Below are 25,015 nucleotides of genomic sequence, written 5' to 3'. Positions count from 1 at the left end.
TTCCAAATCAAATGCTTGGTAAGGGTTTGCCCACCAGCATCTAGTGCCCATCAACTCTGATGTAGATGCTTCACCTTCACCAGCTGAGAATGACAGACTAGGCATCACAGCCAGATTCCTCTCAGTACTTCTGAGACTCCTGGGCAACTAAAAATCTAGCCATTTCCCTACTCTGCTCAGATCTCAAATGAGTATCTCCAGAGGCTCTTTCATCCCTGTTGTGCTCCATAGGGTGCAGGAAGAGGAGAGTTTCAGCCCACTCTACTCTACGCTAAACTCACTGCTCCTCACTTTGCTCCTCCAGCCACTCCAATAAAACCATGATGGCTTGGTGTAGGGCAGGCAGAAAAGCTCTCCAATTTCATTATCTCCAGTTCTGAGCAGCACACAGAGGCCTGCCTTCTCACACTGCAATTTGCAAACCCCAAAGGCCTTTCCTCTTGAGCATAAAGTACATTATTTACTGATTTTTGAAAGGTGCCATGTCCCAAGGACCCAAGCCAATTGGAAGGCCTTTCTCTCTTTCTCCTAAACCAGAAACTTTCAGAAAGAAACCCTCTCCGGGCATCAGGACTTCAGCAGGTCTAAGGAACCTGGCCACATCAACTGATCCTTCCTGCAAAGCTCTGTCCAAAGTTGACACCAAATCCTAGAAAGCAACAGGCAGGGCTGCTTTGGCTTCCGGAGGCTCAGGGAGATTAAGGACTTCTCAGTTGAACTCTGACCAGCCTGTCAGGGGGATGGGAAGAAGAGTGGGTTGCAGACAGCCACAGACTCAGTGTGGAAAAAACGGGTGTGCCCAGTGAAATCTGAAACCTCTCCTCTCTGGGCAGCCCCAATCCCAAGGCTCTGCAATCTCTCTTTCTCTCTTCTTTCTTTCCCTCCCTCCCTCCTTCCTTCTTTCCTTACCTTTCCCTCCCTCCCTCCCTCCCTTCTTTCTTTCTCTCTCTCTCATTTGTTTTATTCTCTGTGTGTGTGTGTGTGTGTGTGTGTGTGTGTGTGTGTGTGCGCGTGTGCGAGCACATGTGTGTGAATAAGAATCAAACCTAGGGCCTTGCACTTGCATGCACTCTACTACATTCCCAGCCCTTGCTTTATTTTATTTTTGTAGTACCTGGGATTGAACTCAGGGCCTCATGCTTACTAGACAAGCACTTTACCACTTGAGCTGTACCACAGTACCTCCCAGCTTGATGCTCTAGCCACACCTTCTGTTTTTTTTTTTTTAAATCCTTCAAAAAATTAAACACAGAATTACCATTTGATCCAGAAATTCTACTCTTATGTATATACCCACAAGAACTGACAGCACAGAATCTAACAGATATGTGGACACCCATGTTCATAGTAGTATTATTCTACCATAACTAAAATGTGGGAGCAACCCAAGAGGTCATCAAGATATGAATGCATAAACAAAGTGTGGCATATCCATACAATGGAGTATTACTTGGCTTAAAAAGGGAGGTAAGTGGGAGCAGGAAATAGGAGGGTCATATCCAAACTGTGGGCCTGAGCAAAAACTTGAGATCCTGTCTTAAAAAACAAGCTGGTATGTGGTGGCACATTCTATAATCCCAGCTTCATGGGAGGTGGAGGTAGGAGGATCATGGTCCAACGCTGGCAAGGATGGGCAAAAGCTCAAGATCCCATCGAAAAAAACAACTAAAAATGGACTGGGGGGTGTGGCTCAAGTGGTAGAGGGCCTCTTTAGCAAGCACAAGTCTCTGAGTTCAAACACTAGAAGTTCCCCAGAAAAGGAAGATCATTCTGACACACACTGCAATATGGATAATAAACCTTTAGGACATTCTGTTATGTCAAAAAACCATGAAAGAAAAAATACTATATAAAAAAATCATACTCATATGAGTATGATTCCACTCATATGAGGTACCTAGAACAGTCAAATTCTGAGGTAGAAGGAGTAAAGTGGGCTCCCAGAGTGTGCAGAATTAAGCTCTGACTACAACTCCGGGGAGCAACCATGCAGCAAGGCTTCTCTGGACTAGATGTTCCTGGTAGGTCCACAGATTCTCCTTCAGTGACCATGAAGCGTGGGGCTCCAAGAACCCAGCTCCTGTCCCACCCTGATCAAGATGCCCAGGTTGATACCAGAACATGCACATAAGAGGAGCAAGATCATGCTCTCTACCCAACCCTTCTGGAACAGCTATAAAGGGCTGGGGGAGAAATTCTGTAATAAACACCCACTGGAGTCAAGGCAACGGGAGAAGAGGCACTGGGAGCAACTGGAGTGGGGGCAAAGGGAAGTCAATTATGCAGAAAGATCATTGGCAGGGTGGTCTTCCATCCCTCTTTATGTGCCAGGTAGGTACCATCTCTCCAGCACTGAAAAGATTAGAAAACTATGGCTGGGACAGAGGTCCAGGTCTCACCAAAGGGCACACAGAGTCCACTGTCAGAGCCAGCTCTGGACTCCATGATCACCACCTGGAGAAGGCCTGGAGTCTTTTTCCCAGAACCCTGTGTACCAAGAGTTATCTCCACCTTGTGAAGGGGCATCCAAGGAGAGCTCCTTTATTTTGTAGCCCACCTTGTGTAGCACTTCTGGGAGGCAAGCTCCCTTAAACAATGGGAAAGTCTCAAATCTTTGAAGTGGCAGGGCAAAAAATGCTTGCTACCCTTTGCCAGGCACTTCTGTGATTCTGCATGGTGCTGAAAATCCACATATCATAGCCACCCTAGTGGTCATGAAGGTTCAGAATGTCACTTTTTAGAGGGGGAAACTGAGTCTCAGAGCAAAGAAACAGGTATAACCTGACTACATTCAAGTCTATCTGTGTGCCTGTGGTAATTTAGGATCTCTTAAGATGGAGAGCAACCTCTAATGACTAGTAGAGACCCAGACGGAAAGTTTTTGTTAGGCCAGGTGCCGGTGGCTCACGCCTATCATCCTTGCTACTCAGAAGGCAGAGATTAGTTGGATCTCGGTTCAAGGCCAGTCTAGGAAGATAGTTTGAGAGATTCTACCTTAAAAAAACCCATCACAAAAAAGGTATGCTGGGAGTGGCTCAAGGGGTAGGCTCTGAGTTCAAGCCCCAGTACTGCAAAAAAAAAAAAAATTTTATTACTCAGAGGTCTGTCTGGGATCCACACACAAGGAGATGGGGGAGTGTATGGAAGGTAAGAGAGAGAGGAAGATGAAAAGGGAGAGGGGGAGGGAGAAAAGGGGAGTGAGAGAGGGAGAGGGAAAGCGAAGTGAGAGGGAGAGACACAGAACATGCAAAGAGAAAGAACATGCAAGTATGCACAAAAGAGAGCAAGACCCTTGAGTCAATGCCTACTATCCGGCACATTATCCAAACAGGTTTTCCAAGGGGAGTTTTAATTGGTGAGCTTAAAACAAGTAGGCACATGTTCCAGGAGGTTACACTGTGACTGAGAGGCGGTCATGAATGCATACCTGAACAATCCATGTGGGGTGAAGGCACAGTGAGGCGAGTTCAGGAGGCTGTATCTAGTTGTCCCATGACCACCCAGGGAAGTGGTCACCAAGGGGAGGTTACATATGGCAGATACCTAGATGGATCATACTGAAGAACTGGGAGGAGGCAGAAAACTGCAAACTGTGTTAAGGATGACTGAGCCCTGCTTCTGGACTGAAAAAAGTCCAACTTACATTTAAAATGAATTCTGAGGTGACATAAAATTCATGGAGCTGGGCGTGTAGCTCAGTGATACAGTGCCTGTCTCACCATATATATAATTCATAATAGTGATCTGTCTACTCAGTCGTTTTCCAAATATATTCCAAAAAGAATATATTTCCAAAAGTCCCTGCTGCTAACCATATAACCCAGCAATTCCCCTAGCTGTGTAGCCATAAGATCTGAAAACAGGTGTTTACACAAAAACCTGTTCAAGGCAGCACTATGCATAACAGCCAAGGGCTAGGAGCGTAGCATGTGGTAGAGAGCTTGCCTGGCATGTGCAAAGCTGTGTTAGATCCCTAGCATCTAAAAAAACAAAGAAACAAACAAATGGCCACATGGTGGAAATGACCCAAATGTCCATCACCTGATGAACGGATGTATGTATATCCCTATAGCACATTATTACTGGAGAAAGAAAGAAGTTCTAACATTTGCAACATGGATGAATCTTGAGAATGCCAGGTTCAGTGAAAGAAGGCAATCACAGGGGGTAATATATGACATGATTCCATTTATATGAAATGTTCAGAATTAGGTAAATCAAAAGAGACAGATAGTAAGTTAATGGGTATGGGTTTACTTTTGGGTGAAGAATTGTGGAACTAAATAGAGGTGGTAGGTGTATAAAATTGTGAATATATTAAGTCATTGCACTGCTCACTTCAAAATGGTCAATTTTGTACCAGGCATGGTGGTAAATGCTTGCAATCCCAACACTCAGAAGGCTGAGGCAGGAAGAATTATGAGTTTGAGCCCACCCTGGGCTACAGAGAGACCTTGTCTCAAAAATAAAACGTTGATTTTATGTTACATGAATTTTCCTCAATTAAAAAAATAAGTTGCTGGCAGAATGGCTCAAGCGGTAAGACTGCCTGCCTAGCAAGTGAGAGACCCAGAGTTCAAATCTCAGTGCTGCCAAAAAAAAAAAAAAAAAGAGGTGGGCATGGTAGCAAGCACCTGTAGTTCCAGCTTCTCAGGATGCTGTGGCAGGAGGATTGCTTAAGGCCAGACTGGAAAACATAGTGAGACCTCATCTCAAAAACAAAACAAAACAAAACTGTTTCCAAGAGTACCACTGCAGATAGATGTCAGTTGCTGCTGCCATAACCCAAGCCACGCACAGGCAGTGAGTGGCCACTGTACTTTCTGAGGCATGTGATTGGTTTTTGTGATTTTTCTATTTTTTCTTCCTCTGCCAGGGTGGTGGCTGTCCTTTTGTGCATCAATACCAACTGAGTCAAAATTCCTTACAAATAAGATATCCCCCAACCAATGAGCCACCAAACCTGGTGAAAGGCCTGTCCTCAGAGGAGAGGCATTGAGAGCACCCCCGGATCCTGGGGCCTCTCAGCCCTCAAGCTGTAACTTCAGCAATGACATCACCAGGCTTGCACCCAAGAATGGAAAGCCCCAGCTGCCTGGGCAGGGAGAGGTCATGGTCATGAATCAGTGTGTGCCACAAAGAAAGCCCTGAGGCCAGCCAACACCCCTTCCCCCCGCCCCCAAATCATCTGAACAGGCTGGGAAATGCCAGTTGAGAAGGGCCTGAGCCCGCCCCACTCAGGGATGATCCCTTGGCTCTCTGGGCAGTCCTAGTCACCCTGAATGAAAGGGCATTTCCAGTGCTGTGTTCCTTGGAGGAGGTAAGCTGACCCATATAACCTGCTCTCAGGGCTCTGCCCACTTAGGTCTGGGTTCTAGCTGGCTGGAGATGCTAAATCACCAGAGGGCCAACTTTGCTTGTGATTCTTGCCAGTAAAGGTGGCTATCTCCCTCCACCAGCTAAGTGTACTCACTGGTGTGGGCAGACAAGAAACCCCCTCCTTATCAATCCCTACCTAGAATGTTTAACATTCTAGGCTCCCAGATACTGGTGGAGACAAAAATAATCTGATGCTCTAGGCCTCAGGCTGGGGCTTGCTAGTGTCAGCACAGGGTAGGCAGAGGCTGGAACCCCAGCTGGGCAAACCCCTTGGCCATGGGATGGTAATATAACTATTATTCCTTGGCACCACCTGGGCTTTTGATGACAACAGTTCTTGGAGGCCTGAACTGTTTAGCCCAGACAAATGCGCCCATGGAGCACCTGTTTAGCCAAGATGTGTGGTACATCGAATACCAGCTGAGCACTGTCCTCAGGAGTCAGTTGAATCACAGGAGCCATGGGACACGTGCATCAAGGCAACCATGTCAAGGCCACAAAGAGCAGAGGCAAGAGATCAGCTCTCTACAGGAGCTTGAGAGAGGCAGACATGGGCTCCCCTGCTAGAACACAAAAGTGAGCTGTAAGATGTAATAGGTCGAGTGGTTATCACACACACACACACACACACACACACACACACACACACAAAATGTCCATTGGACCGGGGATGTACCTCAGTGGTAGAGTATTTGCCTACTGTGCCTAAGACCCTGGTTTCAATCCCTAGGACCCAAAAAACAAAGACTGTATCCAGATCCTAACCCTGAACCTGTGATTGGGATTTTATTTGGAATCAAGGTCTTTGCAAATGTAATTAATGACCTTGAGATAAGATTCCCCTGGATTAATCGCTTACTAGCGCTATGATGTGTTTTCACTCCCACGGACCACTCCTGACTCCAAATGTAAGAAATGTGTGTGTGTTTTCTTTTATATCAAGCAATTGCTCAGTTCTCGGGGGATGCCCTTCGGGGTGTCCTGCAATTTAATTTCATTCTGATGTTAATGACCTGGAGACAGACTCCACAGGGAAAGAGTTCAGTCTTACAGGACAACCCCCAATTCCATCTAGCATCTGGGCCTCGGTATTTCTAGCTATGAAGCCAGCTGTTTGTGTGTGTTTCCACCACCCACTTGTCAGGTTTGATAATTTACTAGAACAGTTCAGAAACCTTAGGAAAGCCCTTTACTTACATTAACCAGATTTTTGTAAAGAATACAACTGACAAACAGCCAAATGTAGCATTGTGGGTGTCTGGGTGGGGATTCTTCCTGCCCTCCCAGGATGCACCAAGCTCCCAGGACCTCCACATGTTCACCAATCTGGAAGCTCTCTGGTCTCCACTGTTTATGTTTGTATGCAGGTTCCTTTAGGCAGGCACAACTGATTACCAGCCTCAATTACTACTGGAGATCAACTCGATCTCTAACCCTTTCCCTTCCCCAGAAGTGGGAGGTGGGACAGCAAGTTCCACCCTCTATTCACAGGGTTGCTTCCTCTGGCAACCAGCCCCATCCTGAAGCTATCATTTCATCAGAATTAGCTCAGGCTGGTGGAGAGAGATTTGCTATGAATAATAAAAGATGCTCTATCACCCATGTCACACAGGAAATTACAAGGGTTTTAGGAGCTCTCTGCTAGCACTGGGAGTTAGAATAAATAAATTATATCACAGTTACCACACTGACGGACCCTAAATCCAAAGACAAATATCTTTATAAGAGACAGAAGAGACAAAGAGAAACAGAGGAAAAGGTCACATGAAGACTGATGCAGAGATTGGAGTGACTGATGTTGTCACCATCCCAAAGGAACTCCTGGAGCTACCAGAGGCTGGAAGAGGCAAAAGAGGATTCACCCCTGGAGGCACCAGATACCTTGATGTTGGCCTTACATCTTCAGAACTACAAGAGAATAAATTTCTCTTGTAAGCCACTTAGTTTGTGGTAATTTGTTACAGGACCATAAGGCAGATTCATCTCAAGACATGGATATGGCCAAGGATGGAAATAGCCCAGCCCCTGGAAGAGATCTAATATTGCTCTAAGGGGTCACCATTTGTGAGAGAAAGAATGCCTTCAACCAGCAGAGGGGCTGCAAGTCAATGCAGCTTCAGGGTCTCCTAGGGCTCTTAATATCAAAGGGCTGGCATGTTGGTCAGCTTTCCATTACTGTAACAAATACCGGAGATAATTAACTTATAAAGAGGCTCAGTTTTGGAGGGTTCAGTCTATGGTCATTTGGCTCTGTTGCAGCACAGTACATCATGGTGGGAGCATATGGTGGAAGAAGCCCACTTACCTCATGATAGCCAGGAAGTGAAGAGAGAAAGAGACCCTGATCCCACAATCCCCTCTGATATACCTCCAATGACCCAAACCCCCCACTAGGCTCCACCTCCTAAAGATTCCAACACCTTCCTATAGTGCCAAGCTAAGGACCAAGCCTTTAAAGTATATGGGCTTTTGGGATACATTATACATCCAAACTACAGCAGCAGGGAAAGATGATATGCTGAGAATAAGAGGAGAGGCAAGAAGAAGCGATTCTATAGGAAGTCTGGGGCTGTAGGACAAGGACTTGGGCTTGAATAGGAGGTGTTGGGGACCATAAGGGTCTGGAACAAGAAGGAGGCCTAGAGAACACAGGTGTAAGTGACAACTCTGGCAACATGTTTGGTGTGGCACTGGAGGTGGAGCCAGACCAAAGGCTTCTGGGATGGTCACTCCTAGTGGGCCTGTCATCAATGGGGATGATGAATGCACCATGAGCAAGGGCTAACTGATAGAATGAAGACAGAGCAGGAAGTGCAAAGGGGACCCCAAGCTTCCAGCATCTTAGGCACAAACTTGGTAGCAGGGAAACTGACCAGAAGAGTCCCTGGGAGGAGAGTGGGAGGTGTAGGGTGTTGAAGGCAGGCAGGATAGGAGGGTGGGAGGCAAGATTTAGTGATAAAGCATGTGTTTTAGTATGCCTGAGGCCTGGGTTTGATCCCCAGAAGAGAGAGGAGGGCTGTGGTAGGGAGCAGTGTGGGAAGTGTGGCCTGAAAGTGATCATGTCAGTGAGACCCTCAGTGCTGGCAAAGGTGCCTGGCCAGGATCTGGACACTGATCACTGCATGGCTTTCAGAACTGCTCCCCTGCTTATTTCTACTCTAAAGAGGAAACACAAGGGTCCAGGTATTGGTGGTTCACACCTATAGTCCTGGCTACTCAGCAGGCCGAGATCAGGAGGATCACTATTTCAGGCCAGCCCAGGCAAACAGTTCTTGAGAGCCTGTCTCAAAAATATCCAACACAAAAGAGGTACAGTGCCTGAGCAGCAAGCATGAGGCCCTGAGTTCAAGCCCTGGTACTGCAAAATAAATAAGTAAATAAATAAATAAATAAATAATAAAATGGAAACACAAGGGTAAGAGGGAAAGGATGGTGGTGGCAAGGATGGGACCCCCGTCTGACAGTGGTCACACCAAGATATGGGCAAACTTGGGAGGGCAGGAGGAGCCCTGCAGGAAGCCTGGAGAGGGTTAGGAAAAGGTGTGTGTACACCCATGTTCAGAGCAGCACCATCTGCAATAAGATAAAAGGCAGAAGCAACCCAAGTGTCCATTAACAGATGGACAGATAATGAGTGTTGTGTATACACGCAAAGAAATGTTATGTTGCCCTAGAAAAAAAGGAAATTCTGACACATGCCACAATATGGACGGACCTTGAAGACATCATGCTAAGTGAAATCAACTAGTCAGAAACAGTCAAACACAGTCATTCCTTGGTCTCTGAGGGGGATTTGTTCCAGGATCTCTGAGGTCACCAAAAAAAATCAGAGGGTGCTCAAGTCCCTTACACAAAATGGCATGGTATTTGCATATAACCTATGAGTAGCCTTTTGAATACTTTTAAGTGATCTCTGGATTACTTATAATAATTAATACAATGTAAATGTCACATACATAATTGTTATGCAGTATTGTTAGGGAATGACACCAAAAAGGCCTGTACATATTCAGGCTTTTTGAATTACATACAAATGTAATTTTAAAAAAATGAGGCTGAGGTGTAGCTTAGTGGTAGAGCACTTGCCTAGCATGTGCAAGACAGTGGGTTAAACCTCCAGCAAAACACACACACACCTACACCCCAAAAAACTGATCTATACATGTCAAATGCAAGAATACCAAGGGCTGACTATACTATTTGATTCCACTTATATGAGGTACCCAGAGTAGTCAAATTCACAGACAGATAAAAGAATTACCAGGAACTGTGAGGAGGGAATGAGGAATTAGTGTTTAAATGGTATAAAGTTTCAGTTGGGAAGGAGTTCTGCAGATGGACGGTGGTGATGGTCACAAAACAAGGTGAATATAATTGATGCCACTGAACTAGGCATGTAAAAATGGGTTAAAATGGTAAATTTTATGTTACATCTAAGTATTTTTTTTTCTTGTATGGTCCTGGGGATGGAACCCAAGGTCTCCTGGCACGCTAATCAGGGAACTCTACTATGAGCTGCCATGGTGGTGCAGGCCTGTAATTCCTGTAATTCCAGCACTTGGGAGACTGAGGCAGGAGGATCCTGAGTTTGAGACCAGCCTCGACTATACAGTGAGACCCTGCTGGCGAAGTGCCTCAAGTGGTAGAGTGCCTGCTTAGCAAGTGTGAGGCCCAGAGTTCAAGCACCAGTATGCCAAAAACAAGAAAGAGGAAAACAAACAAATAAACAAAAAAATCCCACAGTGAGACCCTGTCTCAAAAACAAAACAAAACAGAATGACCAGCCAGGTTTTAAAATTAAAAGAAAAAAGAAGTGCAGTGTTACAGGTTCAGTTGTGTTTCCCCCTAAAATTCACATTTATAAATCATTACCTCTTGTACTTATATGAAGGTAGGGTCTTTCTTAAGTTAAAATAAGGTCATTAGTTTAGGCTCTAATCCAATATGAAGTGTCCTTAAATCAAGTGATAAGAGCGCTGCCTTGCAAGTGTGAGGCCCTGAGTTCAAACCCCAGTGCCATCCCCACCTCCCAAAAACATAAGGGGATAAAGTTGGAGATAAACCGGCATTAGGAAGATACCATGTGAACATGAACTCAGCCATCCAGATTTTCCCTCACGGTCCCCAGAAGGAGCCAACCCTGCCAACACCTCAAGTTCGAACTTTTAGTCTTCCCAACTATGAAATAAAGTTGTATTACTTGAGCCAGGGCTTGTGGTTTTTGTTACATGGCCCTCTCAGACTAATTTGCATGGCCATTGTGGAGATCAGACACCAGCACCAAGGAGCTGCTTTTCAATTATCCACCTGTTCATCGGAACAGGACGCCAGCCAGCTAGCTGCAGCCACCCACAAGCTGTCCACAGAAAATGTAAGCAAGGTCACCAACTGGGGATCCACCCAGGCAGATCTCCTGATCAAAGGTACTTTCTGGAGACTCAGAGGATGTGGTGACGCCCTGGACTAGACCCCCAACTTCAGTCATAATGGGGCTGCTGGAGTGGGGGTGGGGGTGAGGGTGATGATCTGTACTTTGTACCAGATGTGGACGGATATAAAAGAGCCCATGACCAAATCAGGAGGTGCCAGGGTCAACAAGTGTAGGACAGAGGGATTTTCACCTGGAAATTGTTTTGTGCATGTGAATTATGTGGCCAGGAACTCTTGCAATCTTGACTTAAAACAAACATTTGTTAGGGGAAATAGAATTCCTTGTGTTCCCAGTCTCCACTGCCTAACCTTTGGGGCCTTCTTCAATCATCCCCTAAACAGGACAGACAACAAACAAACCGGGATTACCAGGATGACAGGCCCCACAGAGGTTTGTCTCATCTCTTGATGTTCCCACCAATGAAATGAGGATAATGACACTCTCCGCCCACACGCCTGGGGGGTGACAAGCAGGCCACCACTCCCCGGCCAGAGGGAAGAAGCATCTAGAAGCAGAAACATAACTTATTGTAATTACTGGAAGTCTAGGCCATTCACGTGGTCCAACCTGTGATACTTATCACCACTGTTCGGCTCCTTTCCAGAAAATCACATGCTCTCCTCTTGCTTGACTTTTGGTGTATGTGTCATTGTTCTTTTACTTCTGCATGAGATTAAGGGCTCCGCTCAGGTAATGGAACAGGGCCCACAGCACCTGTCTGAGTCCAGTTTCTGTTGCTATAACAAAACATCTGAGCCTCAGTACTTTATACAGAAAAGAAAGTTATTTGGCTGTTTTGAAAGCTAAAAATTCATGTAGAATGGTGCTGGCTCTGGAGAGGGCCCCGTATCACATTCTTGTGAGACTGATTATCAGACAGGAGAGGGGTCAGGCTTGCTCTTTTTTTTTTTTTTTAAGTTTTAGCAAGGATTTATTTATAACAGGATAAAGTATAGACAAAGGGTGGGGTTGGAAAGAGAAGGAAACATATCCTGCCCTCATGCAGGAAATGGGAGCAAAGACTCCATCCAGGCTTGCTCTTTTATAATAACCCCTCTCTGTGGATCTAACAGGGTTCCACAAGAACTACTTTAACCCCTTCCAAGGGCAGTTTCTCCAGTGACCTAACCAACTCTAACAAGGCCCTAACTCTGCTCAATGTTACCACAAGGGGACACAATAACAAAACCATAGCAGCACCTGCCAGGTCTAAGGCTGCTATGGGTGAGAGGGGACCCAAGCACAGTGATCTAATCTATCCGGCCTACCAAAAAGCCAGGTGGGGCCAGATGTGGTAGAATACACCACAAGCTGCTCAGTAAGCAGAGATCAGAAGAACTGCAGTGCAAGGTCAACCTGAGCAAAAAGTTAGTGAGATCCCCATCTCCACAAACAAACTGTACATGGTGGTTCCTGTCTGTAATCCTAGTGATGTGGGAGACGTACAAGGAGGTGGTGGCATGGCTCATATGGTAGAGCGCCTGCCTAGCAAGTGTAAAGCCCTGGGTTCAAACCTGAGTATCACCAGGGGAAAAAAAAAGCCAGCAGGGACTCTGGAAGGCAACTATGCTCACCACTACACCACCAACACCAGCAGGGACTATTTAATGCCTACTGTACACTGAACCACTGAAAAGACTGCTGTCTTCTGTCTTCCCAGATGTCAGGTGTTTCCATATTTCTCTTTTGCACCAATAATTAGGTTATAGCAGAGCTTTCCTTACTTCCCTGGGGCCTCCGACTCTGCAGGCAAAAGACCTCCACTTGTGCACAAGGTCTCTGCAAACAGCTGAGGAGCAAGGCAGAGAGCCAGCAGGCAAGGATCTCTTTGTCCAGATGCAAGAAGACTGGGCAATTGACCTGAAACTTGAAACTGTCATGTTGGAATTACCACCCATGGTGATAATCCTAGTGTGACAACCTGGTCCGGGCCCCACCTGTCACTCCTCGGTCAGCCAGGCTGGGGCACCAGGCCCAGGTTCCAGCCTGCTGCATCCCTAAAGGAGGAGAAGGAATTTGCAGGCCTGGGCTTCCCCAATAGGCATACTGCCAGACACCCACTCAGGGCTCCAACTCAGCCCCTGCCAGCCCAGCCAGGCAAGTGGGTCCTGATGAGGGTTTGGCTTTGCTCTATTCCAAAAGCACCATCTGAAACTGGGCACGGTGGCCACATCTATAATCCCACCATTCAGGAGGCTGAGGCAGGATGGAAAGTTTGAGGCCAGCCTAGACCACATAGTAAAACTCTGTCTCAAAAAAAATGGAAAGAAAAAACCGCAAAAGTACCTTCTGAGAAAAGCGAGTGCCTTAGAAACGCAACTCAAGGAAAGGGAGCACGTCACCACGCGGAGGCAGGCCCTGTGCTGTCAGGTGGAGACACACCAGGAAGAGGCCCTTCCCTTCAGAATGTGTGAGCTGGGGGCAGCAATAGCATAGGAAAGGCTCTTGGAGTTATCTGACACTGGCTCTGAGCCTGGCATGCCTCCCAAAAAGTCCCCAGGCAGCAGAATAACAGCTTGGCTCCACTGTGTCACCCTGTCTAACCTTCTTGCCTCTATGCACCCCCTTGCCAAGGCCATTGTAGGACTGGCACCTCCTTCAGGTGCCGTGAAAGGCACATGACTTGGGCCCAGGCTTCCCAGACAAGCCTTCGGGAGGCCCATGGCCTCAGGTCCCCAGTCCCAGCTTCCTGACCTCTGGACGGGACACTGCCAGTACCTGCAAAGAAAAGAAGTGGAGACCATGTGATCTCATACTCAGGCCACTGTCTGGCACATGGCTGGCGTCAATCCCATTGGACCTCAGAAAGGGAAACTAGATCCGCTCAAGCTTTTAGTTCAGTCCAAATTCTCCCCTTATTAAATGCTTTGCATTTTGGCTGCACAGGTGCATGTTACCCTGTTCTTGTCTCAATCCTGCTTTGCCACCAGGAGACCCTGGAGCATTCAAAAGACCGGAGTGGTCTATTTGGACAGCTGGACTCAGCACCAGCCTGCTTCCACCTGATGAACCCATTCCAAAAGAGGTTTTGATAACTGTGGCAGTGCAAAAATCTTCTGGCTCCCAAAGCTGCTGCAGCACAGCATGTGCTGGTGCTACAAGGTGCACTGAGGGTGCAGTGGAGGAGAAGGAGACAACAGTGAGATGCTCAGAGTCACATCAAACAGAATGCCCAGGGCTCAAGGATCCTGTCATAAGAGAATAGCTCTTCTCCAGGGCAGAAAGTACCTGGGGTGGGGGTGGGGGGCACTTGGCCTGATGTTGTACATCCAGAGGGTCTCCAAGCTGGGGTCACCAGCCAGGCCTCTAGCTATCCTATCTACCAATCCCAGGGAGTCAGATCCCACTCCTTCAGCTTTGTGGGGAAGATGTTGCTTGCTATAGAATGAATGTCTGTGTCCCTCCAAAATTCACCGGTTGAAACCTAATCCCCAACACGATGGTATTAGGAGGTGGGGCTTTAGGGAGATGGTTCAGTCACCAGGGCAGAACCCTCACAATTGGGATTAGTGCTGTTTTGAGACCCCAGAGAACTCCTTTATCTCTTCCACCATGTGAGAAGACAGCTATCTATGAACAAGGAAGAAGGCCTTCACCAGATACAGAATCTGTCCACATCCTCACCTCAAACTTCCAGCCTCCAAAACTGTGAGGAATAAATGTTGGTGGTTTTAAGTCTCCCGGCTTATGGTTCTTTTTAAAAATAACAGCCTGAACACACTAAGATATCCCTCTCTGAAAAATATGACATGCACATGTCCGTATTCTGAGTTTCTGGAATGACCTATGACTCCTCTGTGACATACAGGTGTCTCTTTCTCTCTTGAAGTCCCTGTTATCCCTTAGGATAGGTGGGCTTGGACATTTATAGCCTCCTACCCTGTAGGAAAGTCCTCTTCATCAGAGGCACCTATACATGCTTTATACCCATGACACAACCCCAGACGGCAGGGCAGGACAGTTGCTTTCAGGAAATTCAAAGGCAGAGATGAAATGGGAACCAGGTCTCCTGGTTTTTATCCTTCGCAGAGCTGAGAAATCCATAGCATTGGTGGCAACCTACCACATTGCAGAGCTGGGACGTGAGCCGCGAACCCTGGCCAACTCATCCCTCAGAGCAGTGGGCAGGTTCAGCTCACACAGTCTTCTCCCACCTGTGCTCACGGCCTTCGGGCTGCCCTCTGGTGTATGGGTGCCAAGACAATTCTGGTACTGGACTTCAGTCCTGGTGCCGCCATCCGAGCTCACACACATGCCTCAGCTGGGTGCCCAGTACCCATACTAGCTACCACTGGCTTCTCCATGCATGTTGCAGCCTGAATAACCTGGGCTCTTGGATGCTCCCCACTAGGCCCTGGCTTATATCCTCCCCATCCAATGGCTTCCTTAGGTCTCTGAGTCCTACTAATTCTTCATGGCCCCATGATCCTTTCCCTGGGGCATTAACTTGACCCCTGCGTTCCCTACCCTTAGCCAGAGGGACATTCAGGTTTTCTCCCATGTGTGTAGGAAATTCTGTGGCATTTCACCTACTTTACCACCTGCATCCAGACACTAATCCTCTTTCAAACTTCTCCATAATTTCCTCAAGACACACCCAAGTCCAGTCCTTCCACAGCTCGCTAATCACTCAGGATCCAGGGTTCATCAGTAAAACACCAGCTCCCCCTTTATTCACCATACCACTATTTAGGTGCTCGGTCTTAAGTAAGTAAACAACCACACATCCACATATCCACAGAACCACCAACTCAGCTCATCCCTAGCTCAGGTGGAGATCAGAGCAGCTGAGCTAACCACAGATGCAGACCAAACCCACAGTAGGTCACACAAACTCACATGATACTAAAAGTAACTCTCCCACTCTTTGAGCTGATTAAAAGACACAAAAATAATAAAAATTTCTTTTCACAGTCTCCACAGAGTCCAGCTGTACCTGAGTCTCTGTAAAAGTGCTGGCAGAAGAAAATGCTCACACACATGGCCACAGCTGACACCTCAGGAGGACCTAGTGCAGGACCTAGTTCTGCTGGGTGTAGAAGACGAGTTCATTTCTGAGTCACAAAAACCAAGAGTGATGTTTTTGGTCAATGACCACTGGGAAAGCCTCCCATATCCGGCATTCTGTCCACTGACCCATGTGTCCTGGATGAACCACTGCTTTTCCTGAGCCCCTGGCTGGTACACTTTTAAAGGCAGGTGAGGTCACCCACCATGCTCTTCTGAAGATGGGTAGGATGCTGAAGGCCAGGCCCTTACCACATGCACGCATGGAGCAAGGCACTGAATATATGCTCTTGGACACATGCCTTGTGTTTTACAAAAGGGAAAAAAATAAAATAAAAAAGAAAAGCAGAAATGGTGTTCTTTTTGTTTCCAAACAAGAACAGCCTGTCACCTCCGGGTAGAGAAGCAAGGCAGGCTGCTTCCGCCAGGAGAAGGGTTCTGCTGCCAGAGCCCGAGGCCTACACAGAAGGCTTGGAAAGCTCCTTCCAAGAACTGAGCATCCAAATGGGAACCTGAGCCACACAGGCACATGGGGCCCCATGGGAGGCTTAGACAGGATGCTTTTCTACGCCTGGGGCTCTGTTTGATGACATCAAGGGATCCCAAGAGAAAATGGTAAGCATGGAGTAGCCCCACAGGAAAGATTTTCCATAGGATACCAACTGCCCAGAAAGATACTTCTTTTTTTTTTATTTATTAAAGTCTTTTATTAGAGATCATTTCCACATTTTATTTCTCCATACAGTCTGCACACTCTTTGAAGGCAGAGACCTTATTTACAAAGAGACAGGGTCTTGCTATACTGTGTGGGCTGGTATTCAATTCCTAGGCTCAAGCTATCCTCCTCACTTAATCCTTACAATAACCAGTAAGGTTACAGTAACTTGCTTAAAATCATATATTGTGTAAACAGTAGAGCTGATACACGAGCTTAGGGCTGTGACACAAGCCCAGCCTTTACTCTCAAGGTGATGACATTCTTCTTTTTGTTTTCCTTCTTTCTCCCTCTGCTCCTCTTAAGCCTCTCTCCTCAGCTTCCTCACTAGCTTTTCTTCTGCCCAACTCTATAAACATTCGCTAATATTCTTTCTTTAGCCTGCCTGAATGATACCTCCAGCTGAGACTCTGAACCTAAGTCCACCTGAGCAGATTTTCTTCCTTTCACATTGTCCCTCAATGTGAAACAGGTCTCAGAGCACAGTGTGTGTATGTGCATATGTGTAAGGGTGCATGCATGTGGTACATATGTGCACATGCATGGGCTGTGCATTCTGTGGCATGAGAACATGGTGTGTGCCCTGCAGCACATGAGTACAACATGCTGCATGTGCGTGAGGGTGTATGGGTGCATGCTCTATAGCAAGTATACACATATTGCATGGACCCAGGCTCCGAGGTCCAGCCTCACTGTGTTGGGCCTTATGACAGATGCTGCAGGTGGCTTACTGTCCCTACATCTGTAGGACACAGCAGTAAGTAATCACGGCTTCTCTAATCCTGCTACCTCACTTCAAGGATGGTGAAGCACGATGAGGAGACTCATGCCCACAGGTGCAGGGGCTCACTGACCAGCCATGGGGATGGACACAGAGCTGGTGAATGGCCAAGTTGCATTAGAGTCTAGATCTCCAATAGGCCCTGTCTATCCCTAAGCTCCTTCCTTTCCAGGTACGTAGTCCCACAAAGCTTCCAGGTTAGGTAAAGGGTACCACTTTCCCAGGTACACACATCAACACATAAAGCCAGGTCCCCCACCCCGTGACAGGACCTTAGCCCTATGCTAAATATGTCTGAACTGTTGGCTCTAGAACAGAATTCATAAACTGGGAAGCACAGACCTTGGCTCAAATGCAGCCTTACCACTGCCCAGCCAGGTAAGCTTGGCTTGCTACTTAATCTTTCTGGGCCCTAGGCTTCTCATCAATAACAAGCAAGGCCAGTTGGTCAGCTGGCCAGAATACTGTGAGTCCCCACAGGGGCCTGGCACTATGCTTGGCACAGGGCATTATCCAGGAGAGCACCCATTCAGAGACACTCAGGGGTCCTGACCATGTCACTCCAGCTGTGTTGAAAGCTTGGAAACCCGTCTTCCCTGTCTTTGGCTGAGCATTGGAGCTCCGGGTTTCCAACTACCAAGGAAACGGGAAAGCAACATAGACTTAGGGACTAATGGTGAGGTACGATAACAAGACCCTGGGCTAGGAGGCTGGAGACGGTAAGACAAGGCCAAAAAGATGAGTAGCCTTCGAATAGGCTGAGCTTGGTCAAGGGAGTGGGCAGGTAAGTCAGAGCCCAGGAAAGAGAAGGGAAGAAGAGTTAAGAAAGTGAACAGGAAGACTCCAGACTCCTTGGGCTCCCCACTACCTGCAGGTTCAAACAGAAGCCAGACTCACTCTCTGAAAGTGGGTGCAAGGGTGGGCATGGAAGGGGATGTAACTCAAAGGTCCATGTGCTCCATGAACCCTGACAGATGGTGCTCAAGTATCCTGAGAAGGATACACCACACATTCCTGATGGATTCCTCGCCTGCTCCACACAAGTGAGGGAAGGGGGCGGGGTCAGTCTAGGTGGTGGGCAGAGCAAAGCCAGTTTAGCTACAGCATGAGGTAGCCCAAGTCTACCCAGCACATACTATGGGTCCACTTTTAGGAAAGTGTCGATGTGTCCCTATGAGGATGAATGGGGGAATCACCTCAGAAACCCCTCTCCTTTCCCAATGCACTAACCCCAGGCCAAGCTGTTACTGCTCATCTCAACACGCCCTTTAAGGGTTCCATAACTAATCCCACTTGACAAAGAGGAAACACAGACACAGAGCGGAAGGGTCACTAATCTGAGGCAACAAGATCAGCACATGGGACCAACGCCCAAGGATGTTTCAGCAGATGGTTTGGAGGCTGTGCACCGTGCTACACTCAGGGCACATTCCCTGCTGGAACACCATGTGTCCAAGACAACTGCATGGGATGGGTGCTCTAGGGAATGACAGCTGGGTGTGAGGCTTGGGAGAGGGATGGTGGGAATGACAGTGTGGCATGCAGGACAGCCAGGAGAGAAGGCAATTTCTGGGATCCTCTGGCCAGGAATCACCATGTTTCCTTAGGTTTTAATGTATCCGGGGCCTGAAATCTTTCTCCCCCTGGAAACGCAGGTGGGACCTGCAATTAATGTACATGTAGAAAGCCGTTCCCATCTTGCAAAGACCATTAAGTCAGGCAGTAGAAGTCAACAGAAGGACCTAGGGCAGAGCAGGCATTGAGCAAACTATGGAGACAACACTGAATTTGCCTGTAGAGACAGAGAGGTGCTTTCTGCCTTAAAAACTGGAAGCCATTCCAGTCAGTCAGTCAGTCAGTCTGGAGCAAGATAAGGAAGGCCCAGCAGACAGGCATGAATCCACAGTGCAAGTATGAACTTGGATCAATCTCCAAGGGCTCAGGAGGGGCCTCAGGAAACTTTCTGTGGAAGGCTGAAGTGACCAGCATGAGCCACCAACCCCAAGAATGGGGACAGTGGTCCACCATATGTAGAAATAGGCAACAATTAAAAACAGAAACTCAGATTGGGGGGCATGGCTCAAGTAGTAGAGTGTCTGCCTAGCAAGCATGAGGCCTTTAGTTCAAACCCTAGTATAGCAAGCATGCATACATAAATGGCAGAAGCTCAGGGGATGGAGTTCAGAGGTAGAACACTTGCCTAACATGCACAGGCCCCTATGTTCCATCCCTAGTACTACCAATAAAAAACAAAAAAAAAAACCCAAAAACTCCAACTACCAGTTCCAGGCGAGATGGAAAAATCACATTTCCACATTTCCTACAAACCACAATTAAGAGTTCTGGATAAAATACATGAAACAGCCATTTTGGGACTCAGGAAGGTGGATAAAAGGAGTACATCCTCTCAATGACTTCTCCGGTTTTTTCTTTTCCTCATGTATATCCCTGGGGTGGATGCCAGTGCAGCTCAAAAGTACAAAAACAGGTACAGACAAGAAAATTAAAAACAAAACAAAAAAAAACCAACCAAACACAAAAAAGCCTGCTCTTTCTAGCCAAAAGATTAAAAGGGGATTCTGTGGATTGAAATCCCTTGACCTCCTTTCCAATGGATGCAGCAGCAGTGGCCCCTGTGAAGTGGAGCCCTGTGGAGTCTTTCTACCCAACACTAGGCAATGCCATCAAAAAGGCAGTGCCTCTGGACGAGTGGCAGTGGACCCTCAGAGTGGAACATGGGCAACATTACGGGGAGGCTAGCTAGAGAAAGGACATTCTAGCTGGAGAAAGCACACTTTAAATCTACTTATGAAGCCCTGAGGGCTGGCAGAGTGGCTCGAGTGGTAAGAGTGCCAGCCTAGCAAGTGTAAGGCCCTAAGCTCAAACTCCAGTACTGCCAAAAAGTAAATAAAAACACTTGTTGCCCTTATGAAGCCCTGGGTTCCTCTCCTAGCTGCACATATGTGAGATTACTTAGAATCTGTATAGCACAGGTTTGGGAAGCAAGCTCCAATACCAGTTCCATCCAGGTTTCAGACTGACCCAGGAGTGGTGCACAGCAGGGTGGATGATGGAACCACATTGCATTTCCTTTTTTTTTTTTTCCTTCAATACCAGGGATTGAACACAAGGCCCTGGTCCTTGTGCTTTCTTGGTAAAGTGCTCTACCACTCGAGCTACATGCCCAGCCCTGGATGTTGGAACCACAGAGCACAGAAAGTGGGCCAGGATATGCAGTCTGCTTCTAACTGGATTGATTGCCTTTTTAAACAATTCAATCATATCTCCAAGACACTGAAACAGGATCCAGAGCCTCATAACACAATATTTAAAATGTGCAGAATACTACCCCAAATTACTTGACAATAAACCAGGCAACCAAAACAACTAACTGTCAAAGGAAAAGGCCATCAATCAATGTCAACACCAAGATAATCCAAACGTTGGGATTATCAGCATAAGACTTTAAAGCAGCCATATAGTCATGCTTTAAGAAGTAAGGGCAAAGACTCTGGAAACAAATGGAAAGACAAGCGTTCTCGGCAAAGAAACAGAAGTTATCAAAAAGAATTAAAGAGAGGCTGGGGACATAGCTCAGTGGTAGAGCGCTTGCCTAACATGGACAAGACCCTGGGTTCAATCATCCCCAGTGCTGGGAATAAGAATAGTAAAAAAGAACCAAAGAGAAATTTTAGAACCAGAAAAAAAAAATCCTTGGGGGAGGGGGTTCAACAACAGAAAGGAGATGATAATGAAGTGAATGAACTTAAAGATAAATCTATAAAAATGATCCAACCTAAACAATGAAAAGAAAAAACAATGGGGAAAAATGAAAGAGAACCTCAGGGATCTGCGGGGAAACAACAGAAGGTCTAACTTCACATTGCAGGAGTCCCAGAAAGAAGAGAAAGAAAAACTGGAGCAGAAAAACAAATTCCAGATATATCATAATCAAAGTGCTGCAAACCAAACATAAAGAAAAAAGTCTTAAAAGCAGTCAAAGAAAAACATATTATATACAAGGGAATAAGGATTCAAATGATCATATATTTCCCAACTGAAACTATGGGGTCAGATAAGGAGGAAATATTTTAAAGTTCTTAAAGGAAAGAACTGTTAATCTAGAATGCTATAACCAACAAAAATATCCTTCAGGAATAAAGGCAAAATAAAGACCGTCTCAGATGAAGGAAAACAAAGACTATTCCTGTAAGACTCATTTTGAACTTCTGATCTCCAGAACTGTGAAACAGTAAGTCTTGTCGTGTTTATCTGTTTGTGGTGCTGGGGATTAAACCCACAGCCTCGTGCATGCCAGGCAAGCTCTCTACCACTGAGCCAGAACCCCGGCTCTAGTTTAGTTGTTTTAAGCCACTAAGTTTGTGGTAATTTATTACAATAGCAATAGGAAACTAACATATATCATTGATGCAAAATCAATAATAAGGGCTAGAGGTATAGCTCAGTGGTAAAAGTGCTTCCCTACCATGCACAAGGCCCTGGGGTTTGATCCCTAGCACTGCAAAAAAAAAAAAAAAAAAATCAGTAATAGAGTAACAGTGGGGAAAATCTCCACATATTTGAATATAAATACTGCCATTTCAAACACTACTAAGTAATCCATAGGTCAAGGAAAAATAGGAAATGGTTTGAACTGAATGAAAATAAAAATGCAACATATCAAAATTTCCAGAATGCAGCTAAACCAGTGCTTAGAGGTAAATTTGTGGCAATGCTTATACTAGAAAAATAGGACATTCTCAAGTCAATAATTTAAGTTGCCATCTTAAAAAACTAAATCAACCAGACTAAGGCAGGAAGAACATGAGTAGCTACCAGGGCTACATAATGAGACCAAATGTCAAAATAAATAAGTAAATAAATACATAAAACTGAAAAAAAAGAGCAAAATAAGTAAGAAAAAAGGAAATAATAAAGATAGGAACCAAAAACAATGAAATTGCAAACAGGAAAAATAGGTTATTACTGAAAACAAAAGCTGATTCCTTAGGAGAAGGGGAGGAAAAAAAAATCAGTGAAATTGGTAAGCTTCTAGCCAGACTGATAAACAAAAGAAGAAAGATACATTACAAAAATCAGAAATATCTCACATGGCATTAAAAGGATACTAGGGAAATATTAGGAACAACTCTATGTATATCAATTTAGAAGTAATGGGCCAATTCCATGAAACTTGTTTATTACCACCGACTCTGACCACCAAATCCCTAACCATCCTGTAGTAGACTGAGGCACAAGAACCTCACGAAATGTCCCAGCCTTCTAAAAGACTTCTTGGATGCCAGAAAAACACTGGAAACCAAATCTCCAGTAATCCAGGGCTTGGATATACTAAAGGGGCCCAGTGCTATTGTGATCTGAAGCAGCAAAGAATTCCCTGCAACTGGGGATAGAACTGCTGAATCAGAAAGGTTGAAAGGTCATCTCCCTGGGGCCATTGAGGCCAGTGCCCTTTCACCAAACAGCTGAAAATAGACTTGAAAAGATTTTTCCTTTTCAAAGCTTTCTCCATGTAGGAATCACTCAGGCTCCTGACAGCTAATCCCAGTGTTTACCCATGCTTGCAGCTGAGATGTCGCCCAGGATGGCTGCAATTCTAGTGAATTTCCCCATTCTGTGTGCAGAGGGCTGGATGATCCATGCAAGAGACATATACTTAGAGCCTTCTCTGGTGACTGGGGGTAGTGGGAGCTACTCAGCAAGGCTGTTTAGGGATGAACATGGTCACATGTTCTGTGGCACCTGGCATACAGTAAGTGAAGAAAGGGGTGGCTACCATTTGCAAGTGGCACTCATCAACCTGCTTGTCCGTACTATAAAAAGGTACCTCTTCGAATACTTATTGAAAGGCTCTATTTTCTACCCCTTCGATCATTCAGCTTGTTCAGGTAGCTCAGCACTTGCATGGTTTTTGCCTTTGAAGAATCTTGTTTAAACGCTCAAGGTAAGTTGCATGGCAGGCAGCTTGCAGTTTAAAGGATCTTGTCCCATATTGTTCAGTGCAATTAAAGACTTAAAAAAAAAAAGAAAGGATCCTGATCCTAGCCACACTGAGATTTCTCACTGACCACATAACCAAATATTAGTCACCACTGCAAATGCACAACCCTAAGCTTGGTCTCTGAACTAAGTCTAACTTCAGTCTCCCACTAACCAAATCACAGGACCTGCGTCATCTGTCCTGAACCTAGTTGAAACTAAAACTTCTGGGGGTTGGAGGAGACTCTTTCTATATGCAACTGCTCTTCTGGGGTCTTTCCACTTTTGTGTTTTATCCTAAATCAGGAATCAGCCAACTTTTCCTGTTAAGAGCCTAATAGTAAGCATTTTCATCTTTACAAGTCATATCCTATCTGTCTCAGCCCCTCGATCTTGCGATTGCAGTGTGAAAGCAGCCATGTATGATATCTAAACCAATGAGCAAGCTGTGTTCCAAAAAAACTTTATTTACAAAAAAAGACAGTTTGCTTGAATCAAGACTAAATAGCGGGGAGAAGAGCCAACCCACCATCCTCCCCCATTTTCCCAACTTGGCTGCTTCTTACAGTCATCATAGGCCTAGCAATTTACAATGCAGCTTAGGGAAGCCCTATTCCTCTCCGCCACGGTATTTAAATGCCACCAAGAACTCACCAGCACAGCTAACACACCCTAAGACAAAAGAATGTCCTCAGCTCCCTTGATCTACGTATGGCAGCTGACACACACACACACACACACACACACACACACACACACACACACACACACACACACACATATTTAGGTGCTGTGGGAAGGATATTTCTGAAAGGAAAGTTGTCAACAGTCATAGCAGAAAAGGTCAGCCAGGATCTTGATTCATACATAGCAGAGATTCTGCTGGAAAACAGTGCAGGACACTTGAAGGAAATGAATCATTTATGGAGTGCAAAGAGAAGGTTTGCACTGTTTCTGAGGCAACGTAGCATTCACTCTGTCCCCCACCCCCACCCCTCAGGAGGGGTGCAGGCTCCAGCAGGTCCTAAGGAAGGAGGGTAGGATGGGCACGGGAAAAGTGCCAGGCCCAGCAGAGTTTGTTTGTGTAAGTTTTTACCCTCCTATTTCCAAAAGGATCAGAGGCGGTCTTGAGAAATCAAATAGTGCAAAAATAAGACCACTGGGAAGAAAACAAAAATGAAGGCCCAAAGTATGTTTTAAGCCACCCCCTCCTTGTACAGACTGTGCCAACTGAGCCCTGAATTTGTCCCAGGTTCCCTGATGCAAAGGCCGGGAAAAAGGGGAGGAGTCTTAGATAACTGCCAATGCAGGATAAGCAGTAGGGGGCCTGGAATGCTTGTCAAGAGTTCTCAGCTCTCCAATGCTACCCCATCACCCAATCTGCAGAAGTGTACTGCAAATAAACAATCATGTTGGTGGAATATAAACTAGAAGTAAAAGGTAAGAAGCAATCCTGTATGATCATGGTCACTCCAGACCCACATGGATTTCCCCAAACCAAAGTCCTGAATAGTTCAGCAGAGACTGGGGAAGAGGGAGCTCAGTCCACATCCTTCAAGTCCCCAGGTGGAGAGCCTGGAGGGGGCCTTTGCACAGTCCAGTCTCCAGCTGGTAATCCTGGATTTGGCAGAGCCCACGCCTTCCACCTGGCCTGGCCACCCTGCCTTGGGTGGGGTCTGAAAAGCAGGGTGGAGTCCACACA

The 25,015-nt window shown here is 46.2% G+C and overlaps 1 protein-coding gene across 1 annotated transcript in view; it reads right to left on the bottom strand.

The window, feature by feature from the left end:
• Bcr (BCR activator of RhoGEF and GTPase) overlaps positions 1 to 25,015 on the bottom strand; it is a 147,387-nt gene that overhangs the window by 80,043 nt on the left and 42,329 nt on the right. The gene's annotated exons all lie outside the window — the stretch shown is intronic.

Source organism: Castor canadensis, chromosome 18, assembly GCF_047511655.1.
Source record: "Castor canadensis chromosome 18, mCasCan1.hap1v2, whole genome shotgun sequence".
Lineage (NCBI taxonomy): Eukaryota > Metazoa > Chordata > Mammalia > Rodentia > Castoridae > Castor > Castor canadensis.
Note: the sequence above shows the minus strand (reverse complement) of the source record. Positions and strands in the feature narration are given on the sequence as shown.